Genomic DNA, 9,116 nt, shown 5'->3' on the forward strand with positions numbered 1-9,116 from the left:
CGTTCTTCGCACAGGACAAGGGCTTAGTGCAACCAGCTTTTCCTGTTCTGCTGATTGATCTTTGTATAGGCTGTGTGTCACATGCCATAAAAATTTAGGAGGCTCGCCTTTTCTTGTTGACCTGGCAACTGACCCCAGCTATCAAGAATTCTCCAATTATGCCAATAGGTAGTCTTTGATCTCATAATCTTTTCCAAGTCAGGTTATCATCTTGCCATCCTGCACAGAACTTGAGTAAACGAGAATATGAGCTCAAGAGGCAGCCTTCCCCAAGTTGGTACCCTCCAGTTGATTTAACTACAACTCCTATCACCTCTGACTGGGCATTTTACAGCCCCTGCGTCACATCCAGCTCTTTGGTTGTCCCTATCTGTCCCGTGTGGGGTCAATCAGAAATTAGAAACCAATGTAAATAAAATGTAATATATATTCATACCAGTATCATTTAATCAAAACTATACAACCGCCTTTTATAATGTTTTATAATTAATACTGAGTAGAATTAAGTTCAGCCAATTGGTTTGATCCTCCAGAACAGTCCCAGTTTCTCATATGGCCCCCTGGAAAAATTAATTGCCCACCCCTGCCATAGCCCAACCCTCCTCACTCTGATGGGAGTGTTCGTTTTTGAATATTTGTCTGCAACAGTTTTATACAGTAAAAAAACTTGAAAGCTTGCAACAGGTTTTTATTGCCTGTGTCATACTGTACAATAACAGAGCTTGTGATCATAGCTTTTTTGAACAAGCCAGAGTGACTTGCCTCGCATAAAACAATAAGGAGTAAACCATGGTTTACATGCCAGAGTTACACGTTTCTCACAGTTACTAAGACGACCAAACAAAGTGCATTATGGTTACAACTTGATCATGTTTGAGAAGCTCCAGACACTGAAAAACATTTCAAACTGAGTTACTGTGGCTTACTGTTTGTTCAATTTCAAGTATAGGATTTCATGCTATTCTAATATGATTAGGAGTTGTATGATCAACACCAAACCCATAATAATTGCTCTCTCCGTCTTTGAAAAATTTATTATTCTTTGCAAGTTTAATGCCTTAAAATTGGATCAGAACTTAGTTTTGACAGGTGCTCTGATGTCCCTGAAGCAAAGGAACCTCTAATGATCCAGCCAAAAAAGAAGTAGAGTTATTCTACTTTCTCAATAGCTACTAATCAACTGACTTGTACGGAGCCTGTCATTTACAATGCACCTTGCATCACTCTCTTTAGCTAGACGAATTGTTAGACCAGAGAAGGCTGACTTGGGCAGTTATGTCTCTCATCCACTGTCCTGCCTTATCTTCTTCCTAAATTATGAATGTTAATATATCAGGTTTGGCCAATCCACAACTTTTATTTACCCGGCAAAGATGAATTCTACCCTTGAGCCCTGAATATTGCTTTATCTAATCAATAGTTTGAACAAGGCAGATAAATTTGCCAACTGACCATGTGTTCTCCTGGACAAGCCAATGATGGAGATCTAATATATAGAAAGCTATTGTCAAAACTCTCATGACATGGAGCTCAACATTGATATCTGCTAAGTGCTGCACAGCAATAGGTTAAAGTTCAAGTCCAAAGATAGGAATTCCTGAAAATACACTATCTTTGTTTCTTCTTTTCAATTGCAGCTTCCCATTAGGGACTATGTAAAATCCCCACACAATCTTTTAGAACCAGATTCATGTTTGGCAGAATGATCAAAATCTAGTTTGTCCCGGAGACAATTCTGAGAGCACGAATGATCCCACCGTTCAACTCTGAGCTACAAATACTATCTTCCTTTGGCACAAATTTAGCTTCTTAACTTCTATGTGAGAACCAGTTTGGTGTGGTGGCTTAAGACAACAGCGTAGAAATCAGGAGACCAAGAGTTCTAGTCCTGCTTTAGGCATGAAGCCAGTTAAGTGGCCTTGGGTCATTCTTTCTCAGCCCAGGAAGGAGGCACTGGTAAACCACTTCCAAAAAAAAAAACCTTGTCAAGAAAACTGTAGGAGCTAGTTGACTTCGGGTGAATAAAAGGAGTGGATTGGCCAAGCCTGATCATTAACATTCACAGTTTAGGAAGAAGACAAGGCAAGCCAATTGCTAGGAGCTGGAAGACAGAGACACAGCCCAAAAATCTTTCTCTGTAGCTCCAGACCAGGAAATTCAGCAAATGATGGTCACATTATTAAAACAAAGAAATGGATGAGCTCACTGCAATCCAAACGTTTGGCTTCATTGCTCATGTGGCCTTGGGACTGAACAGAATTAGAAGCTGCAAGTTCAAAGAAGATGCTTCCCTTCATATCTTTTCTTTTCACAATGCTATTCCTCATCTACCTCAAACCCCCCACCCCACCCCCCAAAATCGGTTTCCTGAGTTATAAACAATTTAACTGGAACAATTTTACTTTTACAAAAGCCACTGGGCTAAGTTGAACCAGATCAGACTGAATTCACAAATTACATTAATCCAAAATATGATTTGCTTGATTTGGGCTTGATTTGCATAAACTCAACTACTATGGATTGTAAACCAGGATTGTGGTTTAGCATATGTGAGGCCAGCCAATTGTGACTTATGCTGCAAATCAAAATATATGTCAGACCTGGTATAGTTAAGAAACTTATCAAAGTTGGACAGAAGATATTGACAACCCCAATTGCACAATAGAACTGCTTTCCTCTGTTTGGGCTCTGACAAGTTTCTCTGGTTTAGCAAATATTCTCCAGAAGAAAAGCTGCTGGATGCCCTGGAAGCCTTATACATGTTATGGCTTGTGGTAATAGGAAAGCTGTTCATAACATGAATCTACTTCTACCATTCCTGAAATTAATCACCTGTCTTTGTTACTGTTGTGGGAACAACATTCCTTTCAACCTTCAGGAATAATAATTCGGATAAAGTCTGAAGCCCTGATGTCTCAAATAAAGACTACAAGCCCAGTGACAAGATAGCACCAGTTGCTATTAGTTCTGTAGCTTTGCCACAATTGTGCTTATTGTGCTTGTCTCTGAGCAAATATCCCAGGGCACCAACATATCAGCCGGCATTGCCAATACCCAAACAAGATTTACATCTGTAAACATAAATTCTATATGCTGCAAAAGGGACAGAGAGGAGGGCTAGCAAATTATCCATCGTCTTATTACATCATTTCCGGTTCATTTAATTTTAGTTTCAAGCCTGCAATCACTATCTTGCTCTATGCTGGTTATAATTTGCATAATATCTGGAAAGGAGTCCAAAGGAATGTTTATTTTACAATAACTTCCAGGCACTAGACATAATATATATGCAGATTTTAGTTAGTGCTAGTGTTTCCTTTTTTCACCACTTGTTCTGCCTTTCTTCTTATTGCAGAATATCCACCAAAAAAGGGGGCAAATAACTTATTGTATTGTGGATTACTGAGTAAGCCATTGTTGGCAAGATTCACACAGCTCTCCAAAATCAAAAAGGCAGAATTATGGCTTGGTGCTAAGGACGAATCTGTCCAATCTCTTTGTAGGTGTGGATAAAATATGTGTAGTTTGTTCCTGGAAAAATAGTATTTTCCATCTTTTCATCAGTGCTACCTACTATTTATATCTCAAAGTCAGAAAAAATGAAGCCATCAAGTTCTTTGACCTGACTTGGTTGCAGATCAGACAATCTAAGAGTAGTTGTAGTAATTCTTAACCCTGTTTGAAAATAGGCTTAGCTTTAGGCCTCTGGCTTCATGTTGCGATCAGAGCTACAGATATGTAATATCAGAAAAATGGGTGGATTGACCACTGAAGAGGAAGAAAGGTAAAGTGAAGGAAACAATATTGCCCACAGAGTTTTTTCCTGCTCAGGTGCTAGAACAGGGTGAGATGCCCTGAGAAGCACTATCTGCAAAATACTTTGATCCCTGATAATTTACTGTAAGTTCACTATTAGTTTGCAAGCTTGCACTGCTCTGAATGATAAACTAGGAGCCTTCTGTTGTGAATATTGTAAGAGTACCAAGCCATAGCAAGACAACGTAATCCCACTTCTACAGCAAAATGGAGACATACTGAAACATGAAAATATCACAGAACAGATTGGTAGGTATATAACAGACAGGCAGTGGCATTACTCATTCCATATGAATTCACTTAAATTCCATTCTCCAGAAATACTTTAATATGTTGCTGTCAAAAACCAGAAATGTACTTGATGTTTTCTTAAAGCTGCAACCCAGAGTCATAGCCTTGAAGTAGAAATGCCATTTCAAAAAAAATGATACAGATATTAAGCTATAAAACAAAGCTGAATAAGAGTGCACTTTTATAAATATGCCCAAATAATTATTTGAAACATTAATCAGAATTTGTGATTTATTAGTAGTTATTGCTTTAAAAAAACAGTTTGTTATTTTGTCAGGCTAAGAACAAATGTCTGTATTTATTGACTGCATGCCTGCCTAAATATTTATTTCTTGTAGAAGGTACTGCCTGTAAAGAATTTTGTACAATTCCTATCTCTGCTAGACCTTAGCAGAAGATTTCTGCTACATGGATGTATTTTTTTAAAAAAAATTAGGCACTGTATTATCAAATGTTATATAACTTCAGATATTATCACATCCTGTATAAAATGTAAATGTCTTCACATTTTTGTAATTTTAGACACAAACCTCTTTTATAGCCTAGATATCAAGTGTTCCTTTTGGATTTTACTATGTGGTTCTACAGTAGCCAGGTTGTATTATAGATGTATTTTAATTTTATCTCAAATTTAATGTACTGGTTCCTTGAGATAATTCCTTGAGAACACTTTATAAGTGTTCAGAGATCACTGGTGGACATACTTGCTCTGGTCTAACAATGCAATCGCCTGAATTCTTACCTCACTTTGCCTCTTTGCAGAAATCCTGGAAAGGCATTGACACACTTACTTTATAGAGGAAATCCTAATGTTATGAAGTTGCAATTTCTAGAAATCCTTCAAGACTGAGCAAGCATTTGAACACAAGTTTATACATGTTTCCTTCCCTCTTTCAACTGGGCTGCTGTGGCTGTCTGATCATATTTAAATACGATGCTGGATCTGAAACTTGGCTGTTCAAGCTGATATCAGGGTGGAGACTTGCTATGGGGCTCAGTTGATAAACAATGTTCCAGAAACTTACAGTGTTTATCAGTGACTGGAATCCTATGGAGTATGACTGCATAATTTCTTTTCAATGTAAAAAGTATTTTTAAAAAATAGACCTTCCGAATCTTGAATCCTTTCAATCCTGACATAAAAGTTGAAAGACAAGCAGTAAATTTCCATATTGCATGTATAAACTACCTGAAGGCCCATTATTTAAAATCATCTCGTGGAGTGGAATGGAAAGGCTGGATTATGCTTTTGCATCCATCGGGTGCAAAAGGGCTGTAAGTGATCTTAAAGTACCATGAGAAATACTTTCCTTGAATTTTTCATGAATATATTGTAATATATTTCATGTATATATTACAATTACAATTGGAATCAGGACCAATCAAGGACCTCTTTTACCAACTGTGCTAAAATTAGCTGCAGTTTTTGTACTCCATCGTATAATTCTGGTCGTACAACTTTATTACAGTATTAGAAAATGAATCACCCTGAGTTTGTTTTCATTTTGCTTAGTACACAGACCATCTTGAACCCTTCCTTATATTTTTCCACAGCAATGCTAATATATTCCAAGCTCTTGTTTCATAACAGATCCTTTTAACCAAAAATAGCAATCAAGCGGGACTTCTAAATGGGGCCATTCTTTTCTCTAGACAATCAGAGAATTAAATCAGGTTAATGCAGCATTTTGGAAAATTCTTGAAAATTCTGATATGCTTAACGTTTGTTTACTTGGCAGCATATCCACATAAAAATAGAGGGTAATATTTATAAAATCCAGATACTCAGAATGCTTAGACATTTCATATCAGAAGTTTTGAAATTTACCTATGTTTTTGAATATAGAGAGGCTTGATTGTTTATGGTTTGATAAATATCAGGCAACGTTTTACTTCTCCTTTTTGTGCCTGACCAGAAATATCCATATCCATATGATTTGTTAACAACATCACTGTATATACTTGGTATGACTTCAATAAAGTGCCTAATAAGCAGCCTGTCAAGACTAAGATCATAATTTATAAAAATATCCTGTTCTTTCATATGATATTTGTATCTAATTCCAAGGTACAAAAGGTGTAATCATACTATGCCCTCACTGTAAGCTTGTAATTCATGGGTGAGAAAAGACAACTCTGTGTTTATGCTTCCAGGCAGTTAAATATTCAATATGGATTAGAGATCCTGCTATTAAACCTTATATCAAATTATCCTAATTAAAGTCAAGCAACAATTATGCTCAACAGTTCTATTTGTTTGATGACACAGTGATTAATTCCCAGGATTTCATATCAGAAAACATTTAAGAAAACTTTCTTCTACTGGAGAGAATAAATTGGGGGGGGGGAGATAGGGAGAGAGAAGGAAAGAAATGGGGGGGGGGGTAGGAGGGAGAGAGAGAGAAATATATATCTTGCAATATTTGCTACTGAAATGCATGTACCACCGTCGCCACACAGGCAAAGGATAACTGCGAAGTTCAGAAAAACGGGTTCCATAAAACTCAAGCTTCCCCTTGTTACGAACTGGATACTAGAAGGTCATTTGACAAAAACTCCGACCAGACTGGTAGAAATCCCAACTGATCCATATTTGGCAAAGTTGTGTAAACCGAAAATAAATCATCGAGGCTTCCCTCCCCGAGGTAGAGCGTTCCCACGCTCAGGAAACTTGCTGTCCTGGATCTTTAGCATGAAAGGCAGGGATGGGTTTATCATGGCACACCGAGGGCACTGAGAAAACGCTGCCCTTTACCCTCGTTTTCCGTACAGAACTTCCTCCGAGGTTGAGTTTCGGCTGCAGCGCTCCCTTTTCCAGGTAAGAAGAGTGCAAAAAACAAAAAGGTATTTCGAGAGTTTCTCCCCGTTTCTTGGGGGAGGCAAAGTACAGTACTCACCTCCGTTGGATCAGGCAGGCGGACCCTCCTGCTTCGCCGCCGGTCCTTGTAACACTTTCCCCGCTCGCGATTCCCGCGTCCTCTTCAATCGGCCCGGAGTCCTGCCATGTCTCGGCTCTCGTTCCCGGGGGAGAAAAAAAAAAGCGGGATTGTCGTCGTTCTCTTTTCTCCGGCGCAGCTGGCTCTTTTCTCCGCGTCCGGACGACCGAGCGTCGCCGCGATCAGGTGGAAGGAGGCGGTTTCTTCGCCCAGCGAGGGAGTGGTGGCGGCGGACGAGAGGAGGAGTCGGAGGCGTTGCTGTGGCCATAGCCACAGGTTACTCGCTTTCCCTGCCAGGCCGGCCTGGGATCTCTGCTGATCCCTGGCGCGGCGCTCCGCTTTGGAGTCCCGTTTTATTTCCCCGACATTGCGGGGCAGGGAGGGGAGCTATTACTTCTCTGCAACCCTCCCTCCACACTTTCTTGCCCTTCTTGGGAAACTTTTTCACGCGGGAGGAAAAGTTATTATTATTATTATTATTATTATTATTATTATTCATATTTATAGACCGCCCCCTCTCCCGAAAGGGACTCGGGGCGGTGTACAGTCACTAAAATACGTTATAAAATACATACAAAACAGTTAAATAATTAAATACGTAGGTGGAGGAGGTTGCAAGACTGTACCTAGAATAATAAATATTAAATATAGTATATAGTGTATTAAAAACTTTTTAAAACCCCAAACCCAATTAAAATGTATAAATCCCCGGGAGGTAGAACTAAGAAAGTGCCAGGCCAGCTGATTGAAATAGGTGAGTCTTTAACTTTTGCCGGAAGGAACGGAGGTCGGTGGTAGTTCGAATGTCAGGGGGGAGGTCATTCCAGAGGGTTGGGCCCATCACAGAGAAGGATCTACTCCTAGGTGTCGCCCGCCGGCATTGACTAGCAGACGGCACCAGGAGGAGCCCCTCTCTGTGTGAGCGGATAGGTCGCAGGGACGTGTGTGGTAGGATGCGATCCTGCAGGTAACTAGGTCCACTGCCATGGAGCGCTTTAAAGATGGTGATCAATACCTTGAAACGCACCCGAAAGGCCACAGGTAGCCAGTGCAGCTCGCGCAGGAGAGGTGTTACGTGGGAGTAACGTGTACTTCCCATAATAACCCGCGCGGCTGCGTTCTGAACTAGCTGCAGTCTCCGGACGCGTCCCAAGGGAAGCCCCATGTAGAGAGCATTGCAGTAGTCCAGGCGAGACGTCACCAGCGCATGAGTGACCGTGCGCAGGGCACTCCGGTCCAGTAGGGGGCGCAATTGGCGCACCAGGCGAACCTGGTGGAACGCCCCCCTTGCCACGGCTGCCACATGGTCCTCCATTGACAGCCGGGCATCAAGGAGGACGCCCAAATTGCGCGCCCGCTCCACAGGGGACAATTGTTCGCCCCCTATGGCCAGCGATGGAGTCAGCTGGCTGAACCGAGGCGCCGGTAACCACAGCCACTCGGTCTTGGAGGGGTTGAGTTTAAGTCTGTTGTCCCCCATCCAGACCCCGACGGCTTCCAAACACCAGGACATCACTTCGACAGCCTCGTTGGGGTGGTTTGGGGTTGAAATATACAGCTGAGTATCATCAGCGTAAAGATGGTACTCAACCCCAAAACCACGGATGATCTCACCCAGCGGCTTCACATATGCGTTGAACAGGAGAGGCGAGAGGACAGACACCTGTGGCACCCCACAAGTGAGTGGCCTCAGGGACGATCTCTGCCCCCCTGTCAACACACATTGCTTCCGGTCGGAGAGGTAGGAGCCGAACCACCGCAAAACGGTGCCTCCGACTCCCATCCCCTCCAACCGGCGCAATAGGATACCATGGTCGATGGTATCAAAAGCCGCCGAGAGGTCTAATAGGACCAGGATAGAGGAGCAACCCCTATCTCTGGCCCTCCAGAGATCATCGACCAACGCGACCAAGGCTGTCTCAGTGCTGTGCCCGGGTCGGAAGCCGGACTGGCGTGGGTCTAGATAGTCGGATTCGTCTAGGTGTCGCGGGAGCTGCTGCGCCACCACATTCTCGACAACCTTCGCCAGAAAGGGGAGGTTGGAGACTGGACGATAGTTAGCTAGCTCCATTG

General features: G+C 41.9%; 1 protein-coding gene across 2 annotated transcripts in view; it reads right to left on the bottom strand.

Moving 5' to 3' along the window:
* The window catches only part of EPS8L2 (EPS8 signaling adaptor L2), a 97,865-nt gene extending 90,624 nt beyond the window's left edge, over positions 1–7,241 (bottom strand). Inside the window, exon 1 of one of the 2 annotated variants that reach the window (XM_081937072.1) lies at positions 7,005–7,241. The gene's annotated coding sequence lies outside the window, so the exon portion shown is untranslated. Of the gene's footprint in view, positions 1–4,849; positions 4,990–7,004 lie in introns of those variants that run through there. The other variant, XM_081937073.1, reaches the window with a different exon arrangement.
* Positions 7,242–9,116: the final 1,875 nt, after the last annotated feature.

This window comes from Natrix helvetica (assembly GCF_964273705.1).
Source record: "Natrix helvetica genome assembly, chromosome: 1".
NCBI classification, from domain to species: domain Eukaryota; kingdom Metazoa; phylum Chordata; class Lepidosauria; order Squamata; family Natricidae; genus Natrix; species Natrix helvetica.